Source organism: Lathyrus oleraceus, chromosome 7 (genome assembly GCF_024323335.1).
Source record: "Lathyrus oleraceus cultivar Zhongwan6 chromosome 7, CAAS_Psat_ZW6_1.0, whole genome shotgun sequence".
NCBI lineage: Eukaryota > Viridiplantae > Streptophyta > Magnoliopsida > Fabales > Fabaceae > Lathyrus > Lathyrus oleraceus.
Genome location: NC_066585.1, coordinates 262,271,607 through 262,286,719, shown reverse-complemented (window position 1 = coordinate 262,286,719; position 15,113 = coordinate 262,271,607).

Below are 15,113 nucleotides of genomic sequence, written 5' to 3'. Positions count from 1 at the left end.
ATCACATGCAAATTAAGACACTAAAGCGGTACCACATGCAAAATAAGAACCTAAAGTGATGATCACATGCCGATTAAGAATCCTAAATCATATGCCAAGTAAGAAACTAAAGCGATAATAGTGATGCAAACCTGTTTGCAAATCGAGTTGCAACCTTGAATTGGCGAGCCGGATTGAGTTGGGCGACGGTAGCTTCGGAGCGGGTAAGCGGCCTTCAGGGTTTCCGCCTTCTGAACTCTTTGGATCAGCAGGGTTTCTGTGTTTCTCCCTCTGGATGCGTGTTTCCGTCCGTCTTCGTCCGTCTCTGTCCGTCTGTGTCTGTCTCTGTCCCTTCTTTTTCGTGGCAGAGGAGTAGGTATTTATAGTAGTGGTAGTGGTGACCTAATGGGCTTAGAATGAGGTCCAAAACTTCAAACTTTCGCGAGCTTCGCTAGGCGAAGGAATTGCTCGCCTAGCGAGCAAACTAGGTCTGGGCTTTTTCCTGGGTCCAACTCTTCGCTGGGCGAGCGGCATGAGGCAATGTTCGCTAGGCGAAGGAGCTGCTCGCCTAGCGAGCCAGTTATTTTGGGCCGCCTGTGGATTGGGCCTGTTGTGAGTGGGCTTTTGTCCATTTGATATCAGTGCCTTGCAGAACAAGTCAGAGGGTCTTGAAAAATGCTTTGTAATATCAACGGGCAAATTTTGGGGTATGACAGCTGCCCCTGTTCAATACTCTTGAACCGAGAGAGTAGAATGGTATGTGCCGTTCGTGGTCTGGAGGTGAAAGATTATTGAACACTAGAATGCCCCGAAAATTTGCGCTTGTCCATCAGTCTTGACGGAGATGGGCTTAGAGATGCCATCCAAGAAACTTGCCGAGGAGATTTCCAGATGGTGTCGTACGTTAGACGATATCTAGAGACATGGGTGTCACATCGGGTCATACATCCGACCGTATGGTGAGTCATCCATTATGCCGTCGACTTCGCTGGGGAGTCAGAGTATGCTATATACTGCTGGGGATATGGGATCAGCATGGATCGTATGTTAGACCGTGTCTGGATACCAGAGTGAGTTGTTTGTTAGGCGGATGACTTTGATGGGGATGAAAGATCAGAATGGATCGTATGCTAGATCGTCTCTGAGTTGCAGAATGGGCCGTCCGTTAGGCTGAATCTGCTGAAAAGGGAGTAGTCGTATGCCAGACCATCATTCAGGAATGTACCTGTTCGAAGGTAGCACCTGAGAAAGGGAGTAGCCGTATACTAGACTACCATTCAGGAATGTACCTGTCCGAAGGTAGCACCTGAGCAAGGGAGTAGCCGTATACTAGACTACCATTCAGGAATGTACCTGTCCGAAGGTAGCACCTGAGAAAGGGAGTAGCCGTATACTAGACTACCATTCAGGAATGTACCTGTCCGAAGGTAGCACCTGAGCAAGGGAGTAGCCGTATACTAGACTACCATTCAGGAATGTACCTGTCCGAAGGTAGCACCTGAGAAAGGGAGTAGCCGTATACTAGACTACCATTCAGGAATGTACCTGTCCGAAGGTAGCACCTGAGAAAAGGAGTAGCCGTATACTAGACTACCATTCAGGAATGTACCTGTCCGAAGGTAGCACCTGAGCAAGGGAGTAGCCGTATACTAGACTACCATTCAGGAATGTACCTGTCCGAAGGTAGTACCTGAGAAAGGGAGTAGCCGTATACTAGACTACCATTCAGGAATGTACCTGTCCGAAGGTAGCACCTGAGAAAGGGAGTAGCCGTATACTAAACTACCATTCAGGAATGTACCTGTCCGAAGGTAGCACCTGAGCAAGGGAGTAGCCGTATACTAGACTACCATTCAGGAATGTACCTGTCCGAAGGTAGCACCTGAGAAAGGGAGTAGCCGTATACTAAACTACCATTCAGGAATGTACCTGTCCGAAGGTAGCACCTGAGAAAGGGAGTAGCCGTATACTAGACTACCATTCAGGAATGTACCTGTCCGAAGGTAGCACCTGAGAAAGGGAGTAGCCGTATACTAGACTACCATTCAGGAATGTACCTGTCCGAAGGTAGCACCTGAGAAAGGGAGTAGCCGTATACTAGACTACCATTCAGGAATGTACCTGTCCGAAGGTAGCACCTGAGAAAGGGAGTAGCCGTATACTAGACTACCATTCAGGAATGTACCTGTCCGAAGGTAGCACCTGAGAAGATGGAGGTTTAACTTGGTCGTACATTAAACCATACTTGAGTTGTTGAAGATCAGAAGGGATCGTACGCTAGATCGTATCTGAGCTGGAGGTCCAAATGGGTCGTACGTTAGACCGTATTGGAGTTGCAGAATGAGCCGTACGTTGGGCTGTATTTGTGTATGCTGTATTTGCAATGAATATCTGGGATGGGGCTAGACTACACCTCGGAATATACCGTACGCTAGGCAGTATCTGAGGGATATAGTTGAATTTTGAATGTAATTGATGAGGATGTCCGTCTGAATGGACCTTTGTTTTGGCTATGTCAGGAGGATAATTGACCTGAAAAATAAAGTTAGTTTTATGCACTGTCATGATGCATGAGATGTTTTATGCTCGCGAACCTGGTATGCATGTGTATGCATGTATATATTATGAAATGATGTAAAGTGTATGACGCGGAATGAAGTAAATGTGAGCGTTGTATGCAGGTATGTAATATGAAATGATGTAATGAATGCATTAGGCGTCTGAAACATTCTTCCAGGGGACTCTACTGGGGAGATAGATCCCAGTCTGCTGGTCGGAGACATTGGTATTGATGGCCCTTCCTTAGCTGGGGATTCGGGTTCTGTCCAATGGGGCCTGGCTGGGGATAGAAGGGATGACCTTTCGGTAGGGCGATGCCGACCTCTTCTGGGGAATAATTGGCGTTGCCGGGGAATCGAATTAGTAACAGCCTCCTTGGAAAGCGTGGTTAGACCTTCTCCTCGATCCTGAAGTCGTGTCGTAATTGCTATTGCTATTTTAGGCATGCATTTTTGTAAACATGGGTCATATTCAAGTGCATAAGTCAATTCAAGTTAAATTAATGGACGTTTACGCAAACAAAACAGAAAAGGTAAAAACAAAAGCATCTTTTTGGAAATGAAATTGTATTGATTTTGAAAGAGGGCCTATAAACAGGCAATTTGTGTACAAGGAGACAGAAATCCTAGTAAGAGGAAGTTGTCAAGACAACAAAAAGAAAGCTATGCAGAATAAGCCCTATTGATTTTGACTCCATTACTGTCATTATGTCTTCAAGCATCTCATCTCCTGCTGTCGGATAGAGGTGATTGGCTTGTTCAGCCCCTTGAACTTGGGTGAAGGTGGCAGAGAACGGGACATAGTCATACGCTTTAATCCCTAATTTTTGCCTGGACCGCCTTTTCAGGTTTTCAGTCCACCGGGATACCCCTTTTTGCCCAAGCCGCCTTTTCAGGTTTTCGACTTGCCGGGTATACGTCTTTATATATTTATCCCTAACTTTTGCCCGAACCCTTTTGGTTCGCCGGGATGCCCTTACTTTTGCCTAGGTACGTCGACCTAGCGGGTCTCTTTTATGCGTAGTATTTTTTAACTATGTCCGCGTTCACAGGATGCGGGAAGTCCTCGCCATCCATTGTAGCAAGTATCATGGCTCCACCGGAGAATACCTTCTTAACCACAAATGGTCCTTCGTATGTGGGAGTCCACTTGCCTCTGGGGTCACCTTGTGGTAGAGTGATACGCTTGATCACCAAGTCGCCTACCTGATACACCTGTCTCTTGACCCTTTTGTTAAATGCTTGGGTCATGCGCTTCTGGTATATTTGCCCGCGACAAACAGCCGCAAGTCTCTTCTCATCAATCAAGTTTATTTGGTCGAGCCGAGTCTGAATCCATTCATCCTCGTCTAAGCCCGCCTCTTTCATGATTCTTATAGAAGGAATCTGGACTTCCACTGGTAAAACAGCTTCCGCTCCGTAGACTAAAGAGAAAGGAGTTACCCCTGTCGAAGTGCGTACTGAAGTGCGATAACCATGGAGAGCAAATGGTAACATCTCATGCCAGTCTTTGTACGTTACCGTCATCTTTTGTATGATCTTCTTGATGTTCTTATTAGCAGCCTCCACGGCGCCATTCATCTTTGGCCGGTACGGAGAAGAATTATGATGCTTTATTTTGAACTGCGTGCAGAGTTCAGTAATCATCTTGTTATTCAAATTGGTACCATTGTCAGTGATAATTCTTTCAGGGATGCCATATCGACAAATAAGGCTATTCTTGATGAACCGTGCCACCACATTCTTGGTGACAGAAGCGAAGGAGGCTGCCTCTACCCACTTCGTGAAGTAATCAATAGCGACGAGAATGAAGCGATGTCCATTAGAAGCCGTAGGTTTAATCTCTCCAATCATATCGATGCCCCACATTGCAAAGGGCCAAGGCGCTGTTAACACGTTCAATGGAGCAGGAGGTACATGTACTTTATCCGTATAGATCTGACACTTGTGGCAGGTTCTGGAGTGATGGTGGCAATCAGCTTCCATGGTAGACCAATAATACCCTGATCTCAGAATCTTCTTGGCCATGGTATGTCCATTAGGATGAGTCCCAAAATACCGTCATGCATGTCTTCCATAATCTTTTCCGCTTCCTTTTTATCCACACAGCGAAGCAAAGTTGAATCATGATTACGTTTGTACAATACTCCATTACTCAGAAAGAATTTAGCGGAGAACTTCCTCAGGAATTTTTTGTCCTTGATGGATGCCCCTTCAGGGTATTCCTGAGTCTCTAAATATCTTCTTACGTCGTGGAACCAAGGTTTCTCCTGTACCTTCTCAGTGTTAAGTCCATAACAGTATGCTGGTTCATCTAACCGTCCAATGGTAACCATGGGAGCTTCACCGTCCCATCTGACTCTGAACATAGATGACATGGTAGCTAATGCGTCTGCCAACTGATTCTCCTCTCGTGGAATATGTTCAAATGTAATCTCTTCAAAGTATGGGATTAATGTCATCATCCGCTCTCGATAAGGGATGAGATTTGGATGTTTAGTCTCCCATTCTCCGTTGATCTGACTGATTACCAAAGCCGAATCTCCGTACACACTCAAAAGCTTGATTCGCCAATCTATAGCAGCTTTGAGTCCAAAAATACATGCTTCATACTCAGCCATATTATTGGTACAATGAAAACATAGTCTAGCAGTGAGAGGCGTATGGTAACCTCCAGGAGAAATGAGTACAACCCCAACACCATGGCCCAATGCATTAGAAGATCCATCAAAGACCATAGTCCATCGGGATCCCCATTCGGGTCCTTCATCTAGTTTAGGTTTTTCATTATCAGCAACAAACATGACATCCTCATCTGGGAACTCAAAATTCATAGATTGGTAATCATCCACCGCTTGATGAGCCAAATGATCAGCCAGCACGCTTCCTTTGATTGCTTTCTGGGAAGTGTACTGGATATCGTACTCTGTTAAGATCATCTGCCATCTCGCTATTCTTCCGGAGAGAGCGGGCTTCTCGAACATGTATTTGATGGGATCCATCCTAGAAATCAACAAAGTGGTATGATTCAACATATACTGTCTTAGTCGGCGAGCAGCCCAGGCCAAAGCACAGCAAGTTCTCTCGAGCAGTGAGTATCTTGTTTCACAGTCGGTAAACTTTTTGCTCAGGTAGTATATGGCATGCTCTTTTCGACCAGACTCGTCATGTTGCCCCAATACGCACCCCATTGAATTTTCTAACACGGTCAAATACATGATTAGAGGTCTTCCTTCAACTGGTGGTATCAGAATTGGAGGTTCCTGGAGGTAGTTCTTGATTTTGTCAAAAGCTTCTTGGCATTCATCATTCCATGTCATCTCTTGATTTTTCCTCAGTAATTTGAAGATGGGTTTGCAGGTAGCGGTCAAGTGGGAGATAAATCGAGCAATGTAGTTCAAGCGTCCCAAGAAACCTCTGACCTCCTTCTCCGTACGGGGAACTGGCATTTCTTGAATAGCTCTTACTTTAGCTGGGTCGACCTCAATTCCTTTACCACTGACAATAAAGCCCAAGAGTTTACCGGATCTTACTCCAAAAGTGCATTTGTTCGGATTCAATCTCAACTTGTACTTCTTCAACCTCTCGAATAGTTTGTATAAATGATCGAGATGTTCCTCTTCAGTATGAGATCTGGCTATCATGTCATCCACATATACTTCTATCTCATGATGAATCATATCATGGAACAAAACCACCATAGCACGCTGGTATGTTGCCCCGGCGTTCTTTAGACCGAACGACATTACTTTGTAACAGAAAGTGCCCCATTGCGTCACAAACGTAGTTTTCTCCATGTCCTCAGGTGCCATCTTAATCTGGTTATAACCCGAGAATCCATCCATGAATGAGAATACTTTGTGTTGAGCGGTGTTATCTACCAGAACATCAATGTGCGGGAGTGGAAAGTCGTCTTTGGGACTTGCTTTATTCAGGTCTCGGTAATCTACGCACATTCGCACCTTACCATCCTTCTTTGGCACTGGCACCACATTAGCAACCCATTGAGGATAGGAAGTAACGGCTAGGAAACCGGCATTGAATTGTTTCATAACCTCGGCTTTGATTTTCTCAGACATTTCGGGACGCATGCGGCGAACCTTTTGCTTGACAGGACGGCAGTCTTCCTTCGTAGGCAGCCGATGCACCACTATATTAGTATCCAACCCAGGCATGTCTTCATAAGACCAGGCGAAAACCTCTACATAGTCATGCAACATCCGAACCAATCTTTCCTTGACACTGCTTTCCAATCCTGCTCCTATTTTGACTTCTTTTCTGTCTACCTCAGTACCCAGATTTACAATTTCGAGGGACTCTTCATGCGGCTGTATAGTCCTTTCCTCTTGCAGTAACAATCTGGCAAGCTCTCCAGGGACTTCACAATCTTCCTCACTTCCATCTTCGGCTTGGTAGATTGGATTTTCAAAGTCATAATGAACAGTAGCGGAATTATTATCAATAGGATCCAGAGTGAGTACGGATCTGCAATTTGTTACGTGAGTGTGTGTAAGAAAGCATAGCTTGTTTGAAAGACGACAGGAAAAATAAAGAGCGCAACATTTGAATGCGAAAATGTCCATTGATTTATTGAATATGAAAATATGCTTATGAAATGACAAAACCCTTAACAAATTAGCTATTGTGCCCCGGGTATAGACACAATGCTTTAAGAAGTTCAATTAGAATTTGCAATGCTAAGGAGATCGGGATAGTGTCTTCAGCCTTCCAATTATTGAGTCCGTCGCCAATTGTTGGGTAGATCCAACTATCCAGGTCGCAATCACTGTCAGCATCTTCTACAACATTGATTTGATCTTTGACCGTCTTCTCAGAGTTGAATCCCAGACCAGCTTTGTCAGACTTGTACGGTACGTTGATCAGTTGACCCCAGCCAGTACAGCCACCATCTTCAACCACAGCTTGAGCCTCTTTCAGAGAAATCATAGCAGGAGGAGCACGAGTAACCTTGGGCACACAGGGAGTTGGCTTAAGGACAGGATCGGGCGGAGAAACCACTTCAAATGACTGAGTTGGAGTCTCGAAGAATTCACCATCCATCTCAACGTATCTGAAGGTATGCACACTACTGACAATGTATTCTTCCTCCCCACACACAGTGACGATCTTGCCCTCTATTGGATACCTCAGCTTTTGATGGAGGGACGAAGCCACGGCACCTGCCTCATGAATCCAAGGGCGCCCCAGTAGGCAGGAGTAGGCAGGTCGAATGTTCATTACATAAAAGGTAGTGTTGAAAACTTGAGGTCCTATCTTGATAGGGAGAACAACTTCACCGTGGACAACACTCTTTGCACCGTCGTAAGCCCGCACCACAATGTCACTAGGCTTCAGTTCAACGCTCTTGCAGTCAAGTTTCTCGAGCACGGTTTTTGGTAACACATTCAAAGAAGAGCCATTATCGATCAGCACATGAGACAGGGTGATCCCTTTACACTCAATGGAGATATGCAGAGCCTTATTATGGTCCTTTCCCGCTGGTGTCAGGTCAGCATTGGAAAAACCTAGGCCACCGTCGACAGTCAGATTAGCAACATAATTTTCGAACTGATCGACGGAGGTCTCCTGAGGTACATGGGCAGTCTTCAGGAATTTTATCAAGGCATTGGTATGAGATTCAGAAGACAACAACAAGGACAACATCGAGATTTTGGAAGGAGTGTGCCCCAACTGCTCTACCACATCAAAATCACTCTTGCGGATGATTTTCAACACTTCTTCCATTTCTCGTTTGGCAACGTCTTCAGTAGTATCTTCGACAGGTGTCTCTGACTGAGAAGGATTGACTGGTTCCTTTCCTCGAGTCTCAGGAGCTGGGGGTGAGATTTCTGGAGAGAAGATCCTTCCACTTCGAGTAACTTTACTAGTCCCAACAATGTCATTGGGATTAGCAGAGTCACCAACTTGCTTTACGCCATGGATGTAAACCTCACCTCCATAATTCCACGGAATGGCCTTGCTTGAGGAGTACGGTATTGGGCCAGGTGCAGTAATGATCAGGGGAGCTACCTTGGGCTCAGCAATGATCTTCACAGGTACCCTGGGAGCGGTAATCTTAACCGGAACTTTGGACCTTGCAATCATAGATATTTCTTCAATAGGGTTTTCCGTTTTAGAAACCCTTTCAAAGAGAATTGTACGGTCGTCCATCAGCCGTTGAATGCCATTTTTCAATTTCAAGCAGTCCTCGGGCCAAAGTGTGCAGAGATTGCAATCTTCAGTACAACCTGGAAATAAACCAGCTTGCGATAAATTCCGCTTTATGATCGGGAGAGGAGATGTTAAGTCCGCTACAGTAGTGATGAGAGAATCGTCATTGAGAGCATTAACAGCCTTGTCATGATTAGGCATAGGTGCATTGATGACATTAGGAGTCTCCGGAGGCTCGAACTCAATTTCCCCAGCATCGATCATGTCCTGAATCTTATTCTTCAACAGCCAACAATCATTTGTATCATGCCCGGGGCTATCGGAGTGATATGCACACCTGGCATTGGGATTATAACAAGGCGAAGCAGTGTTGACATTTGCAGGAGGACCTCTGAGAGTGATTAGGTTTACCTTCAGCATACTTTGCAGTGCTTGTGCTAAATTCATATTGAGCTTGGTAAACCGCCTTCTTGGTCTGTCTTGTCTTTGCTGGAAGTTTTGAGCTGGCGGGGCTGCGATCGTCACTGCTCCGATGACATGGTCACCGATTTTCTTATTATGATTCTTTTGACCATACACAGCATTCGATTCATTCTTCCCATGGTAGGACTTTTTACTGCTTGTAGAAGTAGCTGCCTGTAGTTTTCCACTTCGAATGCCGCTCTCCACCCGTTCACCTGTCAGTATAAGTTCAGTGAAACCTGATGAAGAACTCCCCAGTAGGTGGCTGTAGAATGGGCCAGTCAGAGTACCCATGAACAGGTCTACTAATTCTCGGTCAGTCATAGGGGGTTTGACCCTGCCGGCCAAATCTCTCCATTTCTGAGCATACTCTTTGAAGCTTTCTTTAGATCCCATGGCCATATTCTGCAACTGTAGCCGAGTAGGTGCTAATTCAGAATTGTACTGGTACTGCTTGTAGAAAGCCGTTGCTAGATCAGTCCAGGTGCGGATGTCAGAGCTCTCGAGCTGATAATACCATTCCAACTGAGTGCCAGATAGACTCTCTTGGAAGAAATGGATCCACAGTTTCTTATCAGTGGTATGCGGCTGGATCTTTCTCACATAAGCCCTTAGATGCATCTGAGGACAAGACGCACCATCGTACTTATTGAAAGTGGGGATTTTGAATTTGCGAGGAATAGTCACATCGGAGACCAGACCCAAACTTTCGAAATCCAGACCAGGTGTCTTCTGACCCTCCATGGCTAGCATGCGTTCTTCCAGCAATTTGTACTTATCATCTCTTGGAGAGTACTGTTCATTTTCATACTCCTCATCATCATCCTCAGGGTTAGAGAAATCAGCATTCTCCTCCTCTGAATCATTTTCCGCCCCCTCTTCTGGGCCATTCGGGATTCCAAATTTGATTCCCGTAGCCTGTCCTTTACGCCTTCTGCCCGGGTTAATGAAGCTCACAGCTTTCTTGTCCTTCTTCTTTTCAGCCAAAAGAGCCTTCAGCTCCTCCTGCCCCTTGGACAAGCTTAGCATCATCTCCTTGAATTGAGCATTCTGAGTCTGGAGATCTTTGACAGTCTGTTCGAGATCCATTTTTCTGTTTAAGAGGCAGACCGTGAGAATATGGTCCTTTAGAACACCTGTTATGCAATGTTATGTTATGCGATGCAATGTATGAAATGTTTTCAAGGACTTTTGGAATTTAACTCCGCATAAATCCCCAACAAGAGGGAAATGTTTTATTGCTACTTTTTTTTGATCAATGTTCATTACAAAAGGAATAATAGTAAAAATACAAAGCTCAAGTCTCCCAGGGGCGACTTCTTTTCGGGCGAAGATATGCATTGAGTCTTCGTTCCTCATTAAGCTGACTGGTGAGCTCTAACACTTTCTTCCTTTCTGCATTGAACTGAGCTTCGAAAGTATCTCTCTCTTCTCTCAACTGGGTCCAGGATCTTTTCAATTCCTCAACATCAGTAGGCATATCTGGATAAGGAATGATCTGGGAAGTAGCTCCTTCGGCCTCTGATTCAACAGTCAATGGTCCGACTGCAAGATATGGCATGACAAGTTCGCGAGCTCTGGCGCGCACCCATCTGAGATAAGGCTCCATAGGAATAGAATTTTTCTTTCCTAAATTGCTTCTTTTCACCATGCCCCAAGCTCGTACAAACCTTTGGCGGAGACCTTGAGAGTCATTGTCATAGTCAAACACTGTACCTTGAATAATCATTTCATGTGGACCATCTCTTCGAGCATGCCCAAACTGACGTAGGGCTAAGGCAGGATTATAAGTAATACCTCCCCTTATCCCCAGGAGTGGTACATTAGGGAATTCTCCATAACGGTCGATGAGGGTGACGTTTTCTCTGAGATTGGAACACCAACGGATGTCTGAATGGGAGAGTGCCATTGTCCTTTGAGACCATTTCAGATTTTGATCATTCTTCAAGACTGATTGAGGGAGGTGCGAAATAAACCACCTGGACAACAAAGGTACGCAGCACATGAGAGTCCCTTGCTTCTTCATAGTACGAGTGTGAAGGGAATGCAAGACATCTCCAAGCAAGGTAGGCACAGGGTTATGAGTGAGGAATATCTTAATAGCATTCACATCTATGAATTGGTCCGGATTAGGGAATAGCACCAAACCATAGATTAGCAATGCTAGAACATCTTCAAAAGCATGGACATTCATAACTTTTAGGAATTCTCGGGCCTTACTTATCAGAAATTTGGCAAGTAAACCTTTCGTTCCACTCCTTGTCACCCAATTGGTCTCAATGTCAGATTTTGTCATGCATAAAGCTGCGGCAACTTCTTCAGACTTTGGCATCTTTTCTAAACCACTGAAAGGTATTTGGTCCAGGATAGGTATCCCGAGCAGCTGGGAGAATTCTTCTAATGTGGGTACCAACTGATAATCTGGGAAAGTGAAGCAATGATGTTTAGGATCGAAGAACTGGAATAGGACTCTCATCATATCTTCTTTGAAACCAGTGGTAACTAAGTTGAGAAGATGACCATGTTTCTTGTTGAACTGAGCATGATCGGGAAGTTCTAACACCAAATCCTTGAGTTGAGGAGAGATCGTTACAAGATTGATCCGGATAGTCTTCCTGGAAGCCATAACCTGTTCAACAGAGCAAAGCTAAAATCCTAAGTCCTTGAAATGGTTAGTATGATGCCATGATGTTATGATGTTATGATGTTATGATGTTATGATGTTATGCAAGCGCAAGCATGTCACACAACAATTATTCCTAGGTTTTAAGGCTTGCATGAGTTCCATAGGTAAGTACCCTCCCCACTGAAGTTTGGTTGGTTCAACCTGTCCTAGAATAGTAACCGGGTTCTAGAAGGATCTCAGATCATCGACCTTTCTTTAAGTCCACTTCAGTGCAACGCCAAGTGGTTGACCAAAGCTTCCCTAAAGTCCAATCTCAAAGAGCGTAGTATCGAGTATCAACCAACCTCAGTCGGAACCGAAGCCAGTTATCTCACTACTTTCTAATGGCTAGGATGAGTCAATTAGGGTTCTAAAGGTCTGGTTAATGCTTTGATGACACCACGCGGAAGCCAAATTTTTCCTCAAGTAACATGAGGAACATCAGGACAACCTAAGTGTCACATTAACCGTAGCTATCATTTTAACCATTCCAGTATACGCCGGATAGTCGCGATGATCTATTGCTACTTACCTAAGGTACACTAGATCCGGGTGTAGGATCTTTCACTCAAAGCCCCCTTAAAAGAAGGAACAATAAAACATAAATGATTTTTTTTTTTTTTTTTTTTTTTTTTTTAAGATGGACCTCTCTTTGTATGTCCCCAGCAGAGTCGCCAGTTCTGTCATACGGTGAACTGGACTTTATTGGATTTGTAATCGCAATGTCGCGGTTAGCAAGAGTCGCCACCGACTTTTCTTTTATCCCATAAGGAAAGGCGGAAAAGAACAGGAAAGACCTTAATTTTAAATTCTTAGGTTCAGGAGGTACTTTATACAAAGGGAAGGTATTAGCACCCTTTGTATCCATGGTTATCCATGGGCTCTTAATTGCTCAATCATTTATGTTTTCTAGTTTGAAAAAGGTGGTTGAGAAAGGTGTGAAAAATGTTTTGCAAAATGAGAATTTAACTTTGTAATGATTCTTGCATGAATGTGTACAAAGTGGTTATCTCGTTTTAATTTAGAAAATAGTTTAGAAAAATATAACTCGGCAATGATCCTAGTGCGGATGTATGCTAAGTGGTGATTTTCCAAAAAGATGTTTGAAAGGTGTGAGGTGAAAAGTATATTTTTTGGTTATGAATGAGCAATTAAGGTTATACCTGTCCGAGGTCTTTCCGGGCGTTTCCTATCCTTATGAGGGTAAAACTGTCCTTACTATTGAGAAGTAAGTAGTTTTATCCTTGGGATGTAGAAGGGTCATCGTAGGGTCATCGATTGGTCATTGAAGGCAACAGTTGTGAGGATACCTTAGCATTCGAAGGGACTATCATCATTTAACCGTAGGCTACACCGAAGGGTCATCGAGGGACAAAGTCGTATTTCCGAAGGCAACATCTGAGGGACTATGATGATTTAACCGAAGGGTTTTGCTAAGGATATCCCCATATTCGCGGGACATGACCGTATTACGTAATCGTGGGGTAATAAAGAGAGGTCCGATATCATTTATTTAAGGTCCGGATTTTAACAATTAATTAAATAGCCGTAATCAGTTAGGTAATTAGGTCCACCGGAAATCAATGAAATCAATACATTAAAAATCAAGCTTGGTGATTCAAGATGAATCTCCATATTAAACTTAGGTCATCCAAAAGCCATCTCCTCAAGAATGTCCACACCTAAAGCGGCATGCCTAGCCGGTTATTTCTTTGGAAGTATGCTGGCCTTTACATCATGCAACACACGGATTAGAGCATTGAGGCAAAATACAATTGGAAATTGCCCCATAAAATAAATATAACAGTCAGAAATTTAAGCCAAATAATGCAGAATCATCATCAGGTAAACATGAAATGGGCAGCAAAAAGGCAAAGCAGCCCCTGGTCCGGTCGCCTCTGCTTCGCCTAGCGAAGGCTCAGCGAAGGCTCGCTGCGGGCTCGCCTAGCGATGAGCTAGCGAGCGGCCACGGGTTTGAAATTTGAGAACATTATGACCTCAACCTGCAGCATGGCTTATGGCATCCAACACATAATTATATGGTTCAATTTCACAATATTCAAGCACATTTAAATTCTCATGCAAAACTTCAAAATGTTTATGAATTCAATTATAATATCCTCCACAAATTAAGAACATGAAGTGGTACCATATGCCAAATGAGAGCACAAAACGACATCACATGCAAATTAAGACACTAAAGCGGTACCACATGCAAAATAAGAACCTAAAGTGATGATCACATGCCGATTAAGAATCCTAAATCATATGCCAAGTAAGAAACTAAAGCGATAATAGTGATGCAAACCTGTTTGCAAATCGAGTTGCAACCTTGAATTGGCGAGCCGGATTGAGTTGGGCGACGGTAGCTTCGGAGCGGGTAAGCGGCCTTCAGGGTTTCCGCCTTCTGAACTCTTTGGATCAGCAGGGTTTCTGTGTTTCTCCCTCTGGATGCGTGTTTCCGTCCGTCTTCGTCCGTCTCTGTCCGTCTGTGTCTGTCTCTGTCCCTTCTTTTTCGTGGCAGAGGAGTAGGTATTTATAGTAGTGGTAGTGGTGACCTAATGGGCTTAGAATGAGGTCCAAAACTTCAAACTTTCGCGAGCTTCGCTAGGCGAAGGAATTGCTCGCCTAGCGAGCAAACTAGGTCTGGGCTTTTTCCTGGGTCCAACTCTTCGCTGGGCGAGCGACATGAGGCAATGTTCGCTAGGCGAAGGAGCTGCTCGCCTAGCGAGCCAGTTATTTTGGGCCGCCTGTGGATTGGGCCTGTTGTGAGTGGGCTTTTGTCCATTTGATATCAGTGCCTTGCAGAACAAGTCAGAGGGTCTTGAAAAATGCTTTGTAATATCAACGGGCAAATTTTGGGGTATGACATGGGTAATGCTAACTTGTGCCCCAAGGGCACAAGTTAAGAGATGAATATAGAAATAAATTCTTGAAAAATGTGTATTGAATTTATTAGAAACTTATCATTAATAATTTTATTTATTTTTCCAAAACAAATTTTCTATTTGTGAATTTCTTAACATGTGCCATTGGGGCACAAGTTAGCATTACCCTAAAAATATTTGTATAAACCATAAACTTTTCTCATTTATAAAAATATTTATATAACAATACACTTTTTTCTGTTTTAAAGATAAATGTATCAACATTAGATTTTTTTTCATTTATAAAAATATTTGTAACTTATTCCTGTTTATTAAAATAATTGTATCAATAATATATTTTTCTTTTTTTATTAAAATATTTGTAATAACAGTTGACTTTTTCTTGTTTAT